The sequence below is a fragment of the Cebus imitator genome, unplaced genomic scaffold (assembly GCF_001604975.1).
Source record: "Cebus imitator isolate Cc_AM_T3 unplaced genomic scaffold, Cebus_imitator-1.0 Scaffold529, whole genome shotgun sequence".
In the NCBI taxonomy this organism is placed as follows: Eukaryota; Metazoa; Chordata; class Mammalia; order Primates; family Cebidae; genus Cebus; species Cebus imitator.
The window spans coordinates 339,272-357,047 of record NW_016107844.1 but is presented as its reverse complement, the minus strand read 5'-3'; the positions used below and the strand labels follow the sequence as shown (position 1 = coordinate 357,047).

General features: G+C 47.4%; 1 protein-coding gene, 1 non-coding gene and 1 pseudogene across 7 annotated transcripts in view; 2 read left to right on the top strand and 1 right to left on the bottom strand.

Moving 5' to 3' along the window:
- Positions 1-619: 619 nt before the first annotated feature.
- Positions 620-17,776, top strand: part of ATP13A3 (ATPase 13A3) — a 103,829-nt gene continuing 86,672 nt past the window's right edge. For 2 of the 6 annotated variants that reach the window (XM_037733478.1, XM_037733479.1), the window contains exons 1-2: positions 13,561-13,696; positions 14,429-14,473. The gene's annotated coding sequence lies outside the window, so the exon portion shown is untranslated. Of the gene's footprint in view, positions 639-13,237; positions 13,697-14,428; positions 14,474-17,776 lie in introns of those variants that run through there. The other 4 variants (XM_037733476.1, XM_017514609.2, XM_037733477.1 and 1 more) reach the window with 4 other exon arrangements.
- LOC119468916 lies at positions 4,393-4,489 on the bottom strand (annotated as a pseudogene).
- On the top strand, positions 5,207-5,313 carry LOC119468915. The gene has a single exon (XR_005197724.1). It is a non-coding gene; the product is annotated as a U6 spliceosomal RNA (small nuclear RNA).

Genomic DNA, 17,776 nt, shown 5'->3' with positions numbered 1-17,776 from the left:
GGGTTCTGTTCTGTTTTGTTGTTTGACTCTGTCACTCAGGCTGGAATGCAGTGACATCATCATATCTCACTGCAGCCTTGATCTCCTGGGCTCAAGCAATCCTTCTGCCTCAGCCTCCTGAGTAGCTGGGATGGGACTACAGATGCACGTCACCACATCTGGCTAATATTTTTTTTATTTTTGTAGAGACAAGGTCTCACGTGCTCCCCCTTTTATAAAAAATTCCATAAGGAAGCAACGATCTTTAGCAACCAGAAGATCACAAACATCCTTCTGGAGATGAGTTGTTGACTGGTTTAGAGGGCAATGAAAATCTACCTACCTGAGTGGGGCAGTGAGATAGGAGTGTCCCCTATGATCCTTTCAGCGAGCAATTCTTTCTGGTACCAGGAGCCCAAAGGAAACTCGGTCAATCACCTGTAGCTGGGCTTGTTTCCAGTTTGTTCTAGAAATCAGAACTGCCTGCTCTGGTCATAAGTGACTGGCCATCCTTGAGTTGCTCACAGGAAGTAGCTGCAAAGGTCAGGGCAAGTTTTCAACGACTATACAGGCCAGCAAATGACAGGCTTTGAGGAGCTTCTCTGCTTGGCATCTGAAACAGGTAACATGGAGAAGCTGCCTTGGAGACACATTGACAGGTATGGTGATGTGAGCCTGATTCCTCAGCTTCATAAAACAGATGCCTTTGCAAAAAGCCCCTTCCTTCCTTTTCCTTCCTTCCTTTTGACAGAGTCTTGCTTTGATTCCTCAGCCCCAAAAAACAGATGCCTTTGCAAAAAGCCCCTTCCTTCCTTTTCCTTCCTTCCTTTTGACAGAGTCTTGCTTTGATTCCTCAGCCCCAAAAAACAGATGCCTTTGCAAAAAGCCCCTTCCTTCCTTCCTTTCTTTCGACAGTCTTGCTTTGTTGCTCAGGCTGGAGTGCAGTGGTACCTTTCTGCTCACTGCTACCTCCGTCTCCTGGGTTCAAGCGATTCTTCTGCCTCAGTCTCCCTAGCAGCTGGGATTACAGGCACACGCCACCACACCTGGCTAATTTTTTGTATTTTTAGTAGGGATGGGGTTTCACCGTGTTAGCCAGGATGGTCTCGATCTCCTGATCTCATGATCTACCCACCTTGGCCTCCCAAAGTGCTGGGATTACAGGCATGAGCCACTAGGCCTGGCCGTAAAAAGCCCATTTCTATACAGAAGAATCATCTTGCAGGACTCAAGGGATGATCATGAGGAATCGACAGCATTAACTTTAGAAACTTGATGCAATATTCCCAAGAGGAGTTAGGGTTGGGATAAGTAATCTCTGAATTAATTTAATCCTTGAGATGTTGGGATCCTATGGAGTCAGATATGTATTTCTTTTCTCTTTCTTTGAGATGGCATCTTACTTTGTCCCCCAGGCTGGATTGCAGTGACGTGATATTGGCTCACTACAACGTCTGCCTCCTGGGTTCAAGCGATTCTCAGCTTCAGACTCCTGAGTAGCTGGGATTACAGGCACGCCACCATGCCTGGCTAATTTTTGTATTTTTAGTAGAGACGAGGTTTCACCACGTTGGCCAGGCTAGTCTCAAACTCTTGGCCTCAAGTGATCTGCCCACCTCGGCCTCCCAAAGTGCTGGGATTATAGGTGTGAGCACCATGCCTGGTCCTGATACATATTTCTATTAATACACATTTATATGCATCATTTGTTGCTGAAGTTAACACCTTATGCTTCAGAATGCTATTTCACTGACACAATCATTATAATATAAACATTAGAGTATAGTTACAATCCGGACACTATGTTTTGCTTGTCTTATTGGCCCAGCAACATGATTTTGGAACCACTGGGGACTATCAGGCTACAAATAATAATCAATGTTTCAACTCAAACCAACAGGATACTATAGAGCCAGAGTCAGCAAACTTTTTCTGTAAAGGGCCAGACAGTAAATATTTTGGGCTTTGTGGGCCATATGGTCTCTATCACAACTACTCAACTCTGCCCTTGTAACAAACAAGCAGCCAGATAATATGTAAATGAATGAGCATGTCTGTGTTCCAGTAAAACCGCAAAAACAGGCAGCTAGTTTTGGCGTGGGGCCCTAAGAGCATGGACTTTGAAGCCAGGTTCAAACCCTGGCTTTGTCATCTTTTGCCTCTGTTACCTTAAAAGAACTTCATTATCTTCCCTGGGTTTTGGTCTCTTCATCTCTAAATTAGTAATAGTACTTACCTAACAGTGTTGTTACAAAGACTAAATGAGTTAAGTTTGTAAAGTACTTAAACAGTGCCTACCAATGAGTAACTACTATAGCAGAGTGTGTTAGATAATTAAACATTCTGTGCAGTGGGTAATATTATTCCCATTATGATTTAGATTCAAAGAAAGAAACACATGACTTGCCGGCGCGGTGGCTCACGTCTGTAATCCTAGCACTTTGGGAGGCTGAGGTGGGTGGATCACCTGAGGTCAGGAGTTCAAGACCAGCCTGGCCATCATGGTGAAACCCCATCTTAAAAAAAAAAAGAAAGAAACACATGACTTAAAAGAAGGTATGACTTAAACTCAGTTTTCCCATCTCTAATATTAATGCAACTGCACTTTTTCCATCAGAGAAGAAATCATTACATTGAAACACAGGGAAATTCCCCATAACAACCTGTGAGTCAGACTTTGGCCCCTAAAGCCAAAATTTTTTTTTTTTTTTTTTTTGAGATGGAGTCTCACTTTCTCACCCAGGCTGGAGTGCAGTGGCGCAATCTTGGCTCACTGCAACCTCCACCTCTCGGGTTCAAGTGATTCTCCTGCCTCAGCCTTCTGAATAGCTGGGATTACAGGCGCCTACCACCATGCCTGGCTAATTTTTTGTATTTTTAGTAGAGACAGGGTTTCACCATGTTGGCCAAGCTGGTCTTGAACTCCTGACCTCAGGTAACCCACTCGCCTCAGCCTTCCAAAGTGATGGAATTACAGGCGTGAGCCACTGTGCCTGGCCAAGCCAAAATCTTAAAGGACTACTTATATTTCTTTTCTCCTGACCCACACAAGGAATTATTACACACGGCAGTGTGCTGGGGCTCATGTGTACTGGCTCACTAGTGCTGACTGTTAAATTTTCAGAAATTTGGGCCAGGCATGGTGGCTCACATCTGTAATCCTGGCACTTTTGGAGGCCGAGGTGAGCAGATCTCCTGAGGTCAGGAGTTTGAGACCAACCTGGCCAACATGGTGAAAACCCGTCTCTACTAAAAATACAAAAATTAGCTGGGTGTGGTGACGGATGCCGGTAATCCCAGTTACGTGGCAGGCCGAAGCAGGAGAATTGCTTGAACCCAGGAAGTGGAGGTTGCAGTGAACCAAGATGATGCCATTTTACTCCAACCTGGGCAACAAGAGTGAAAGTTCATCTCAACACATAATAATAAAATTTTCAGGCTTTTGTGAAACAGTAGTGAAACTCTTGGTAGCTTGTTACTGGCTGTGGTGGGAGCATTTACACCATTAAAATGGCAGGTGCCACACGGTCAGGGCTTTTAATTTCTTGGAGAACCAGGTTATCAGCACACTGGTCCTATGCTGGCAGTAGGCACTCCTCCAGGAGGGCCCCCATATCCTAAATAGCTAGTTGGTAAACAGTATTCTATGTCATGTGAACCACCATATCCTTGGGCACCATGACCTCAGAAAAATGCCAGGCCCATGGCTTTGCCTCATGGCAGAGGCAAAAAATTTTTTACATGCTTTGCTTAGAGACAGAAACAAGTCAGTGATGGCCCGGGGCTCTGATTTGTAGACATCTGACTTAACAGTCCTGCTCCCTGTTCCCTGTTCTCACTCCAGTACACACACACACACACACACACACACACACACACACACACACAAAGCACTGGCCTGCATAGTCAAGCTAAATAGGAACTGAATGGCTTAAGAGGTACTAAGAGAAAGAGAGATGGAGCTTGTTGGCCAAATGTCATAATCATAATCAAAATACTTTATTTATTTATTTATATTTTTGAGATGGAGTCTCCCTCTGCCGCTTAGGCTGGAGTCCAGTGGCATGATCTCAGCTCACTGCAACCTCTGCCTTCCAGGTTCAAGCAATTCTCCTGCCTCAGCCTCCCGAGTAGCTGGGATTACAGGTGCATGCCACCACGCCTAGCTAATTTTTTTATGTTTAGTAGAGATGGGGTTTCACCATGTTGGCCAGGCTGGTCTTGAACTCCTGACCTCGAGATCCACCCACCTCAGCCTCCCAAAGTGCTGGGATTACAGGTGTGCGCCACTGTGCCTAGCCTCAAAGTACTTTTAATGGCCACTTTTTCTAGGAAAGGCAATGAGTGCTGTGTTGTTTTTTTGGTTTGCTTGTTTTTACATTTCTTTTTTTTAATTTTTTTTCTTTCTTTTTAAAAAAAATTTTATTTTACTTGTCATCCTTGCTCAGGGGCCATGCTAATCTTCTCTGTATCATTCCAATTTTAGTATATGTGCTGCCGAAGTGATCACTGTTTTGACATTTCTTAAGATAAGGTCTTCATAATCTAAACATGTGACTTCTAACCTTTTGTCGAAGCAGCAGAGGGAATACAGGCAAGGGCTAGACACAGTCAGAGATTCTTAGACAAGACACTCCCTCATGTGAAGTTGTGAATCTCATTTTTCTTCTCTATAAAAGGAGAATCATAACAATTCCATTACTAGTCTGATGTGGTTGTGAAAATCAATGCTAACTTGTTATCCACTTACTCAGCATACTTTTTGACTACTGCTGTGTGCTGTGAAGGGCTGAGGATCCAGATGTGGCTGAGAAAGGTCCTGGCTCATGAGGAAGTCAAAGTCTGGGTGCTTAAATACCAGAGTTTGGATGTGAGATGGTGAATCACTCTGGCTTCATTTGGTTATAGTGGTCAGAAGTTTGGCTCTGGAGCAAAGTGTCTGGGTTTGAATCCTGGCTGTGCTTTTGGCTGAGTTATTGAACATATCTTTTTCTATTCTGTAAAACAGGATTTTTAAGCTTTCCTCAATTTCATCTGTAAGCAGAGATAATAGTAGTATCTCCTTCCTGGAATTGTTACAAAGATTAAATGAGATAGTAAAGTTTCTTCAGTTTCTTCATCTATAAAAATGAAAAGAACAGTAACTACTATTTGTAGTGTTGGCATTGTTGTGATGATCAAATAACACATGAAAGTATTTAGAACCTTAAAAAAAATGAATAAGATAGTGCTTGCTTTGGCAGCACATATACTAAAATTGGAACGATACAGAGAAGATTAGCGTGGCCCCTGCACAAGGATGACATACAAATTTGTGAAGCGGTCCATATTAAAAATAATTTTAAAAAATGAGTAAGATAGACTAATGGAAAACACAAACATGAATAGGTGCTTATTCTAGGTTGTAAATGCGGTGAGACAAATATGCACTAAAGAGGGCTTTTCATTTTTTTTTTTTGAGACAGGGTCTTGCTCTGTTGCCCAGGCTGGAGTGCAGTGGCGTGACCTCGGCTCTCTGTAACCTCCATCTCCTGGGTTCAAGCGATTCTCCCACCTCAGCCTCCTGAGTAGCTGAGATTATAGGCACCTGCCACCATGCCCAGCTTATTTTTGCATTTTTAGTATAGACGGAGTTTCATTATGTTGGCCAGGCTGGTCTCGAATTCCTTACCTCAAGTGATCCACCTGCGTCGGCTAAAGAGGGATTCTTAACTTAGCCTAGGAATCAGGGAAGGCATTTAGAGATGATATCTGAAGTGGTAAATTCATTCATTCAGTCATCCATCAGGTGTAAACATCTGGGTGTCTATCACATGCCAGGCTTCGTCTTAGTGCTGGGTATACAGTGATAAACCAAACTGACTGATTCTTTACCAGTAGCTGCACAAAGAGATAATTGGTGGGGACGGGCTTTTTTTTTTTTTTTTTAATAAGACGGGATTTTGCCATGTTGGACAGGCTGGTTTCGAACTCCTGACCTCAAGTGATCCATCTGTCTCAGCCTCCCAAAATGCTGGGATTACAGGTGTGAGCCACTGCGCCCGGCTTTTTTTTTTTTCTTTTTTTAAAGAGCTGAGATCTCACTATCTTGCCCAGGCTGGAGTGAAGTGGCACAATCATAGCTCACTATAACCTCAAACTCCTGGGCTTAAGCAATCCTAGAAATCCTCCCACCTCAGCCTCCCAAGTATCTGGGACTACAGGCACCTGGCACTGTGCCCAGGTGATAAGGATATTTTATGTGCCCCTTCCCCATAATCCCAAATGTCCTTCTCACATTTACAAAAATAAACAGCTGCTATTTTTTCAATCTTACATGTCACACAACTACAGCCTCAAGATAAATACAATAACAATATAATAAAAATACTATAAAGAAAAATATATTTACATAACATTTGCATTGTATTATTAGTAATCTAGAGATGATTTAAAGTAGGGTCGGCCGTGGTGGCTCACGCCTGTAATCCCAACACTTTGGGAGGCTGAAGTGGGCGGATCACCTAAGGGCAGGAGTTCAAGACTAGCCTGGCCAACATGGTAAAACCCTGTCTCTACTAAAAAAACAAAAAAGTAGCTGGGCGTGGTGGTGGACGCCTGTAGTCCCAACTACTTGGGAGGCTGAGGCAGGAGAAAGAATTGCTTGAACCCGGGAGGCAGAGGTTTTACTGAGCCGAGATCGTGCCATTGCACCCCAGCCTGGGTGACAGAACAAGACTCTGTCTCAAAAAAAAAAAAAAAAAAAGCATATGGGAGGATGTATATATGTAATATGCAAATACTGTACCCTTTTATATCAGAGACTTTAGTATTTTTGGATTTTGGTATCCACAGAGGTTCTGAAACCAATTCCCTGTGGATATCGAGGGTCAACTGTATACGTATTTAAGCCCAAAGTTGAACTTACAAATTAGGCAACAAAAAAAGAGAAGGGAAAGAACAGATTATACAAAGACCCTGGGGCAGGAAAGAGGTTGGTGTGTTTGAGGAACCGAGAGAAGCCCCAGTGTAGCTGGAGTAACTTGGGGAAGAGGTCTGGGGTCAGACGACAGGGAGGGCAGGGGATAGAGTGGTGCCAGCAAAGGGGGAAGTGGCGGGCAGGCCACATCCTGCACTGGACTTTGTGGACGCAAGAAGTTTATCTAGTATTCTAAGTGAGTTGGGAAGCAAGTGAATGCTTTTATCAGGAGCTCTGCTTGAAGTCACATAAGTGACTACTCTGGGGCTGGGTTGAGAATGGACTGGAGGTGGGCAAGGTTTAGCGGAGGAATCCGCTGGGAGCTAACGCAGTAGTGCCAGGTGAGAGATGGAGGTGACATGCATTATTCTAGTGGCAGCGGAGATGGAGAGATGGGAGAGGATTTGAAATGGGCTTGGTGTTGGATTGGATGGGTGGTGAAGGAGAGGGAGGTGTAAAGATGACTCCCAGGTTTTGGGCTGGAGTAGATGTTTAGGCAGGAGGAGAGGAGCTGGTCTGGGGAAGAAGGGCAAGAGCTGAGTCAGGGGTAAGTGAACTTATCTGGAACCAGTGAATCACTGTGTGACAGTGACAGGAAAGAATGGCCCAGGGACAGGACTCTGAGAAGAGGCCTAGGCTGCAGGCATATGGTTGACGGTTTTTTTTTTTGAGATGGAGTCTCGCACTGTTGCCTAGGCTGGAGTGCAATGGTGCGATCTCAGCTCACCACAACCTCCACCTCCCAGGTTCACTCAATTCTCCTGCCTCAGTCTCCCAAGTAGCTGGGATTACAGGCACACACCACCACAGCTGGCTAATTTTTTGTATTTTTAGTAGAGACAGGGTTTCACTATGTTGGTCAGACTGGTCTCAAACTCCTGGCCTCGTGATCCACCTGCCTTGGCCTCCCAAAGTGTTGGCATTACAGGTGTGAGCCGCCGTGCCTGGCCTTTTGTTTTTTTTTGAGACAGTCTTGCTGTGTTACCCAGGCTGGAGTGCAATGGTGCCATCTCGGCTCACTGCAGCCTCCGCCTCCTGGGTTCAAGTGATTTTCTTGCCTCAGCCTCCCGAGTAGCTGGGATTACAGGCATGTGCCATCATGCCTGACTAAGTTTTGTATGTTTAGTGGAGACAGTGTTTCACCATGTTGGCCAGGCTGTTCTTAAACTCCCAGGTGATCTGCCTGCCTCGGCTTCCCGAAGTGCTGGGATTACAGGCGTGAGCCACTGTGCCTGGCTTCAGTTGGCAGTTATTAATGTACATGCAGATGACAGCTACAGCCATGGTAGATAAGGCCACCAGCAGACAGCACATGGATCAATCCTCTTATCTTTTCTGGGGGACCCAGACACCTTTTAGAAGCTGATAAAAGCTCCACTTCTTCCTTTAAAAGTATTTGCATCCGCCGGGCGCGGTGGCTCACGCCTGTAATCCCAGCACTTTGGGAGGCCAAGGCAGGTGGATCACGAGGTCAAGAGATCGAGACCATCCTGGTCAACATGGTGAAACCCCGTCTCTACTAAAAATACAAAAAATTAGCTGGGCATGGTGGCGCGTGCCTGTAATCCCAGCTACTCAGGAGGCTGAGGCAGGAGAATTGCCTGAACCCAGGAGGCGGAGGTTGCGGTGAGCCGAGATCGCGCCATTGCACTCCAGCCTGGGTAACAAGAGCGAAACTCCGTCTTAAAAAAAAAAAAAATAAAAATGAAAGTATTTGCATCCTTCTGAAGCCCAGCACAACTCTTGTAAGGTCAAGAGATTTCCAATTAAAAAACAAACAAACCTGGTATAGACAGAGGAATGAATTCTGGGTGGAGCCCTGGGGAACAGCAACATTTAGAGACAAGACATAGGAAGCACCTGCAGAAGTAGAGTTGGAATAGACAGAAAGAGGGACAAGGAATTCCAAAATAGAGTATGTTATCAAAACTAACAGCAAAGTGTCCCAAGACTATGAGAGGCAGCCAGGCGTGGTGGCTCATGCCGATAATCTCAGCACTTTGGGAGGCCGAGGCGGGAAGATCACGAGGTGAGGAGTTCAAGACCAGCCTGGCCAACATGGTGAAACCCTGTCTCTACTAAAAATACAAAAATTATCTGGGTGTTGTGGCATGTGCCTGTAATCCCAGCTACTTGGGAGGCTGAGGCAGGCGAATCACTTGAACCGGGGAGGTAGAGACTGCAGTGAGCTGAGATGGCACCATTACACCCCAGCCCGGGTGAGAGAGCAAAACTGTGTCTCAAAAAAACAAAAAAAACAAAAGGCCAGGGAAGGTGGCTCACGCCTGTAATCCCAACACTTTGGGAGGCCAAGGCAGGTGGATCACGAGGCCAGGAGTTTGAGACCAGTCTGACCAACATAGTGAAACCCTGTCTCTACTAAAAATACAAAAAATTAGCCAGCTGTGGTGGCACGTGCCTGTAACCCCAGCTACTTGGGAGGCAGAGGCAGGAGAATCACGTGAACCTGGGAGGCGGAGGTTGCAGTGAGCCGAGATCGTGCCACTGTACTCCAGCCTGGTGACAGAGAAAGACTCCGTTTCAAAAAAAAAAAAAAAAAAAAAAAAGAATAGGAGATGCCTGCTGCTGAGAGAACTAGAAAGGCAAGGCCTGAAAGTGTCCCCTGGAGTTGGCAACAGTAGTATTGTTGCCTGGGGAGGCCTAGGCCCCGGAGTTGGCCTAACAGTGGTAATTTTTGTGGAGAGCTAGCTCTGTTAGGAGGCTTTGTCCCTCTGGGGCCGATGTAGGAAGATGAGGATGTTCCCTCTTAATGGTGTACATTTTCTTTTCTTTTTTTTTTGAGACGGAGTTGTGCTCTGTGGCCCAGGCTGGAGTGTAATGGCACGACCTCGGCTCAGCATGACCTTGGCTTACCGTAACCTCTGCCTCTCAGGTTCATGTGATTCTCCTGCCTCAGCCTACCGAGTAGCTGGGATTACAGGCATGTGCCACCACGCCCAGCTAATTTTGTATTTTTAGTAGAGACGGGGTTTCTCCATGTTGGTCAGGCTGGTCTCAAACTCCTGACCTCAGGTGATCCACCTGCCTCAGCCTCCCAAAGTACTGGGATTACAGGTGTGAGCCACTGCACCCCGTGATGGTGTACATTTTCTTAGTGAAATAGGAGGTAAGGGGACAGTGAGAGGGAAGGGCAAGCAAAGATGGGGATTTTGAGGATGGAGGAGATAGGAAATAGCCTTTGTGAGAAGTAAAGTCAGACCTTATTAGCATGGCTGTTATCACTGTGCAGCTGTGATCATGGGTTGGCTCTTAGAGTGAGTAGGATCAGAGGAGGGAAGGAGTGGGCTTGGACCCAGAATCATCATGGCTGAGAACCAGTAAGCCTCCCAGAACTTCTCAAGACTGTTGCAATCCCTTTCTCTCCCCTGTATTGGGTTTCTCCTCTTTTTATTACACCTTCTTTTCCCCCAACCTTTCAACCTGCTCAAGCCAAGTGACTCAGCACTTCCTCTAAAGCCAGTGCCCACCCCCCCCCTTTTTTTTTTTTTTTTTGAAAAAACATCTGTAACGGAAAATTTTTGGAATATCCAGCTGCTCTTCTCTTTTTCCTATGGCTTTCCCTTGCCTGGCTGCGTGTTGCCTTACGTTGGCTGCACCTTGAATTCTGGGGCTCTTTGTGATCTTTTAAAAGCTGGAATGGATTGACAGGTTCATGCTGGGTAGCTTGGAGGTATATACTGCAGTCAGAAGCCAAGGGGAACTCGAGATTTTAAGTGGAGTACATTGTAGTTCACCCTGAAGGCTGAATTTATCTAAAGGAGATAGGAAGCTGCTGCAACAGTTCAGACTAGAAAGGATGGATGCCAGTGGGAACCACCGTAGGAATGTTTTTTGTTTGTTTTTTAGATGGAGTTTTACTCTTGTTGCCCGAGCTGGAGTGCAAGGGCGCAATCTCAGCCCACTGCAAACTCCACCTCCCGGGTTCAAGCAATTCTCCTGCCTCAGCCTCCCAAGTGGCTGGGATTACAGGCACGTGCCACCACACCCAGCTAATTTTGTATTTTCAGTAGAGATGGGGTTTCACCATGTTGGTCACGCTGGTCTTGAACTCCCGATCTCATGTGATCCACCTGCCTCGGCCTCTCAAAGTGCTGGGATTACAGGCATGAGCCACGGCGCCCAGCCCACCTTAGGAAGTTGCGGCTTATTAAGGAGGTGAAATAGATAGGACTTGGTGATTGGGTAAGGCAGAGGGCTGAATTATGAATCACTCACTGATTTCCGACTTTCTAATTCTGATGACTGTGGAGATGGTGGTGCTAACAGCTGAGGGAGGGGCGGCTATGAAAGCAGTTTCAGTTCTGGAAGTGTCCAGTTTGGGGTGTCTCTGTGGTATCTAGCTAGTGCTTCCTGGCAAGCAGTTGGATATTTGGTTCTAATTTTGTAGAAGGGGGCTGGGTTGGAAATTGCTAATTTGGGAGTTGCATCCATCAGGACGCAGGCAATCCCAGAAGAGCGAGTAAAGTGAGAAAAGCTTTTGGCTTAGACTGGAAGCCTGCACTGAAGGTGCAGATTCACAAGCGGATGCTACCAAATGAGGCAGGGGCTTTATTTACCTTGTCTTGATAATTAAGAGGGTTCACTCTTCTGAAACCAAGGTAGTAGAGAGATTCCAGTAGGTGAGAGCTATCCGAGCTGTCAAATTAGCAGAGAGAACCAGAGTGGTAAGGCCTGAGGAATGCCTGCAAGGTTTGGCAAAATCAAAGTCATGAGTTACTCTTGCCTGAGCAGGGTGAAGAAGGGTTAGAGTGGGGGAGGAGAAGCCAGACTGCCAAGTGTTGAGAAATGAGGAAGCAGAGCCCGCCAGGGAACACCACTGTTTGAGGTCGCACTGAGAGACAAGCACTTGGAAGCGAGTCGGAGAGGGCACTTCAGGAGGAGGTTGTCTTGATCGTTCGTGTTTTGGACTTGGAGAGGCCAGCCTGTTTAAAGACTGAGAGGAAACAGCCAGGCAAAGAAGCCGGGGAGATAGGGGAGGAGGATTTTAGGGCCCAACCTCACCCAGACCGCTTTCTTGCGGTTTGCCGAACACTACCACACCCCATAACTCATTTAATCATTTCAACACCACGAGGTTTGAAACAAAACGGTGAGGCCACGGATTGGGAAGAGAAAGCTGTGGCTCCATCTCGAGGTCCAGCGCACTGTCCACGCCAAGAGGCGGGCAGAAATGCCATAAAACTGCCCAGCCCCACACAATGTAGGGGATCAGGGGTGGCTGTGGTGCACTCCTTGCCCCCGGGAGGTGTTATCAGTGTCGCGGACTAGAGTGGTGTGCTGTCCCAGGTGAGATGTCATCGTATGTGTGGACCAGGGGTGGCGGCCCTGATAAGTGTCCATGGGCTAAATGCTCCCTGCTGCTGGCGAGGTGTCCCCAGGTGTGGTGGACAGGGTCCGCGTGCATGCTGTCCCCTTCTCTAAGACGCTAAGGAGGCTAAGTTCTGTAAGTAGCTGCAAGGAGAACAGTCAGAAGCGGGCCAGGCGCCAAGGGCGCGGGCCAGGTGGCCCCAGGCGAAAAGATGGCCTCGGCCGAAGGCTGCAGGTGGCCGGGCGCGCTCCCTGCGCGTTGGGGAGGGGAAGCCGCGAAAACCAAACCCGTGATTTGGAAATCCGGCTGCGGCCCTACCCGGAGATAAGTCTTCTGCGGAGGGAAGTATTTAATTTGCCCAGGACAGTCGGAAGAGGCGCCTTCCCGCCGGAGGCGAGCAGCGGGTGCGTCGGAGCTTTCTCGGGTGCGCCGGAGCTTTCTCGGGTGCGCTCCTCCCCTCCTCCGCCCCGGGCTGGCGCGCAGAGCCCGCGGTCAGATGCGAATGACAGTTTTTTGTTTGTTTATTTTGGCGGGGACGGAGGTGGCCAAAGGCTGAACGAACCTTGCCTTGGGAGCTGGGCTCTGGTTTCCTCTCCACCATTTAGCACAAGCTTCCTCCATGACCACGACTCTGGGCAACGTTTGTCTAGTTACTGAGCCTCAGTTACCCTGTTCTTAAAATGGGAGTTTGGATTATGATGTTGTCATAGCCCAAAGAAGATGGAGTGGGATTTGCCGTCCCACTTCATCCCAGCAGAAAAGCCGCCCTCCATTAGCCACCCACGCCCAACAGCCAGCGTTTTTGGACGGCCTCCCTTACCTGCTTCTTTCTTTTGCCAGCTCGAGGTGCCTAAACGCATGGGGTGGGTGGGGCTTACAGTTCGCCCCGCCCCTTCCCGCCTCCTGACGTCGTCCGCGCCCCTCCGCTCTCGTCGCGGGGATGTAGCCACCACGTGACTTCACTTCGGGCGCGGGAGTGCCGAGCTCGCGCGCGCACCCCGCCTGTCCGTCGCCTCTCCTCGCAGCGTGATCGGGCGCCACGGCGGTGGGGAGGGGAGGGTTCGCGGCGTCGCTGGCGGTAGGGGGCCGTTTCGGAGTGCACACCGCCCTCCCTCCCCCTGCCCGCCTCCCGTCGCCCTCTCTTGTTCTCGCCCTGCCTGGCTACACGCCGCCGCCGCGGGTGCGGAGGAGGAGGAGAACGCGGACGTCCCAGGGCCTGCCCGGCCCCGCCGCGGCGCCTCCTTCCCTCACCCTGAGCCGCAGCGCGCGGCGCTGGCCGAGGGCGATGGGGCTGGGCTGAGGCAAGGCGGCGGCGGCGGCGGCGGCGGCGGCGACAGCGGCGGCCGGGTCCCCCGCGGCTCCTGGAGCTGGTCCGGCCGCGAGGGAGGCCGCGGAGGAGGCGGCGCGGCGGCGGCCGGTGAGCGGCCCGGGTAAGCTGGGCGAGGGGCGGGTGGGCGGCGGCGACGGGGGGAGGGTGAGGAGGCGAACGGTGTGGTCCGGGCGGCGGGTGCCGGCTGAGGTCGCGGCCAGCCTCCTCGGGCCGGCGATGGGCACCTCGGGGACTAGGAGCTGAGACCCAGGAGGGTCGGGGACAAGCGAGGCCGGGCAGGAGCCCACGCGGTGGTTGCGAAGGCCTGGGGGTGAACGCGCTGCCGGTGGGGGGGAGCGTGGGGGCCGGGAGCGGGGTGATTGGTAGTCAGCCCTTTCAGCAAGTCCTGTGGGAGGTGGCGGTCCTGTGGGCAGAAGGGGTAGGGGGCTGGCAGGGCCCTTGGTGGGTCTTTGGGGGACCCTAGCTCGTCCTCAGCCGTGGAGTATGGAGCTCCTTGCCGTCTCCGCATTTTACAGATAAAATAAGTGAGTCCCATGGAGGAAAAGTGACTTCTGACTTGCCTAAGGCCTCCCACGCGGACTCTGTGGCAGTGGGGACTAGAAAAGCCCAGGGCCCTTTTTCCTGACAGTGCTCTCGTGGCCACTCTATGGCCTGCCTTTCCGTTCCTTTCACAAAGTCAGGTACTGGTGGAAATGTGACCTCTGGCTGTTTTGGGGACGTGAGGGGTAGGGATGAAGGGGGAGGGCCTCAGGTTGGGATTGGCAGTAACTCAGTAGGGGGCTTCCGTTTGGAAAGCTTTGTGACAGGTGTTTCTTGTTTCCTCTTCCCATAGATCTGACAGAAAACATCCTTGAATCTTGGTGTTTGGACATAGGAGGTATGAATCACTCACACAACTAACTGTTTTTAATCATCAGTGTCTTAGAGCTATATTTAGTGGTTATATTAGGCAAAATGAATGCGAATGGAGTTGTACACATAGAAACAGACTTGTGTTTCTCTACACGAATCTAACTGAATGAGCAGAACATACCTGAGTATGTCATAGCTATTTTAGATGTATGAGACAGGAAGTTAGAATTTAAAAAATCCAAGAAATGCGGGGACTTTAAAGATTATTGCAAAATCAGTCCTAAAAGTTTCATTGCTAAAATGAAAGTGTTTCGATTTGATTCCTTTGAAGGGTGAGTACATAATGAACAGTGCTGTGTCTTTGGTTAGAACTTTTTACCAATGCACGCATATTAATTTTGTTTCCCTGGGATTTATGTGGCATTCTTTTCTCTAGAGGTTTATTGCTTTGCTGAATAGACTAGAGTTGTGCCTAAAAATCAGTGTGTGTGGGCATCTGATCCTGGTTTACAACCCGTCTTTAAGGCAAATCAGTGCCTGGAAGTTATTGGAAATAGTAAACTTATTATTAATGATTGTTGTAGAAGATAACTTTTACTACTGTCTTTGATTTGCATTATGCTACCATTTGATCAGGCAGAGAGTGAAATATTTAAGTGAGATTTTTGAGCCTTGTTAGAACAGCAATGCGTGGTTTTGGTAAGGGGATTGGTATGAAAAATGACAGTATTTGGTTGGTTTCATTTTATTTTTATTTTTGTTTTTTTTGAGACGGATTTTCGCCCTTGTTACCCAGGCTGGAGTGCAATGGCGCGATCTTGGCTCACCGCAACCTCCGCCTCCTGGGTTCAAGCAATTCTCCTGCCTCAGCCTCCTGAGTAGCTGGGACTACAGGCGTGCACCACCATGCCCAGCTGATTTTTGTATTTTTAGTAGAGACGGGATTTCACCATATTGACTAGGATGGTCTCAATCTCTTGATCTCGTGATCCACCCGCTTCGGCCTCCCAAAGTGCTGGGATTATAGGCGTGAGCCACCGCACCCGGCCTTGGTGCAGTGGCGCCAACTCACTACAACCTCTGCCTCCCAGGTTCAAGCGATTCTCCTGCCTCAGCCTCCCAAGTAGCTGGGATTACAGGCATGTGCCACCAGGCCCAGTTAACTTTTTATATTTTTCGTAGAGACAGGGTTTTGCTATGTTGGCCAGGCTGGTCTCACACTTCTGACCTTAGGTGATCCTCCCGCCTAGGCCTCCCAAAGTGCCGGGATTACAGGTGTGAGCCACGGAGCCCGGCAGTTGCTTTAATTTAAAAGTGGTACAGTTATAATTAAATTCAAAATAGTAAGTAGTGGTTGATTTTGAAAATAAAATTGATAAGCTTCAGGCTGATGCAGTGTTCAGATTATGTTGTAGGAGGGCCATTTCTCCTTCCTCCTTTCCCCTCCTCCTTTTCTTTTCCTCCCTTCATTTTCTGTTTTTTTTCTCACTTTTCTTTCCTCCTTTCCTTCCTTCTGACAGGGTCTTATTCTCCTACCCAGGCTTAAGTGCAGTGGAGCAATCCTGGGTCATTGCAGATGCCACCTCTCAGGCTCAAGTGATCCCCCTGCCAGCCTCCCAAGTAGCTGGGACTACAAGCGCAAGCCACTATGCCCAACTAGTTTTTAAAAATTTTGTGTAGAGACGGGGTCTTACTTTGTTGCCCAGGCTGGTCTTGAACTCTTAGCCTCAAGTGATTCTGCTCTCTTTGCCTCCTAAAGTGCAGGGATTATAGGTATGAGCCACTGCTCCTGCTCTAGGGTATGTTTCTTTATACAGGTCACCTAAGTAAGCTTTTTAGGGGGACCTCTGATAATTAAACTTCTGATTTACAACTGGTTTGAGATAGGATAAATTCCTACATAGGTAGGAAACTAGTTTCATGGAATTCAGTGCAAAGCTCTGTACACCTGAAGGCCTAAATGGTATCTTATGAGTTTTCTGCTTATCAGATACTAGAGCTAAAATCCTTCTGTTGGTTTAGTTGGATCTTAATAAGTTACCTCATTTAGGCAATATTAGTTTCCCATCTATGTCATATTTCAAGTGTGGATTCTTATGTGGATAAGGAATGTGTATTGGCAACTATAGCATGTTGTAGTGGAAAGACCATGGACTTGGGAATCAGACCAGAGTTTGATTTCTGATTTTCGTAACTAGCAGTTCAAGTTTGACCAATGCTAATAGTTACTGAGTGAGTTCACTATATAGTAGGCTCTGAATTAAACACATTACATGAATTATTTCACTTAAACCCCATTTTATAGATGAGGAAACCGAGGTTCAGAGACGTTCAGTTGTCAAGTCACATGCAGCCAACCTCATAAACCCAGAAATAGAAACCTCTGTGTTAAGCACAGTAACATAGATCTAGGATTCTGACGGTCTTTGAAGTCACTTATACGGTTTAACTTCTTTGATCTCTTTTTATTAAGAAAGAAGAATACTAATAACCGAAAGTGTTGAGGATTAGCTGAGACCATATTTAAAGAAAGGAGTACTCTTCCTGGCACATAATGGTTTCTTCTTCCATTCCATATACTGAATCAAGCCAGGCTTGCCTAACATGGTGGTTTTGTAACTACTGTGAATGTGAGGTTTTAGAATATGAATATACTTTATTCCTAAGATACACAGTCATCTTAGGAGATATGCAGTAGGTCCTGTTACTGTAGACATACAGCCGAGTCAGTGGCCAAACTCAGAATGAGCAGTGATGGGGACACCCTACGGAACTTTGTCTTTATTCTGTCTTTTTTCCTTAGTCTGAGTGATGGTGGAAATAAGAACTTTATACTTATGAATGACAACGAAGTGGTTTATAATTTTGAAAATCTTGACAAAAATAGGATTTCAAAATGAGCTGAATAATGTGGTTTATCCAGTCAGTTCTGTTTGCCGTATATTTGGTGACCTAAACTAAGTACCAAGTGAGAGACCTTATATTTGTATAGATGATTAATGAAATAGGAGTTGGCAGCTAATCGCCTATCAAAGAAAACACTGTTAAAACAGTTCACGGTTGTGAGCTAAAAGAAGGTGATCCAGTGTCTGACGTCTTTTAAGATGACATATCTGATGTATGAGCAGAATCTTAGTGGTGGAATGTATTCCGAATATATTCTGAATATGCCATATCTCATCTGCATCCAAGAGGTAGCCGATGGGATTTATTTTAGTCTTGGTTTTGGAACATAGTTTTTGGGATAATGAAGGTAATTAGCTTATGGAGAGAGTAAATCTGTAGTCACCAAAACCATGTTGAGTTTTTTTTTTTTTTTTTTTTTTTT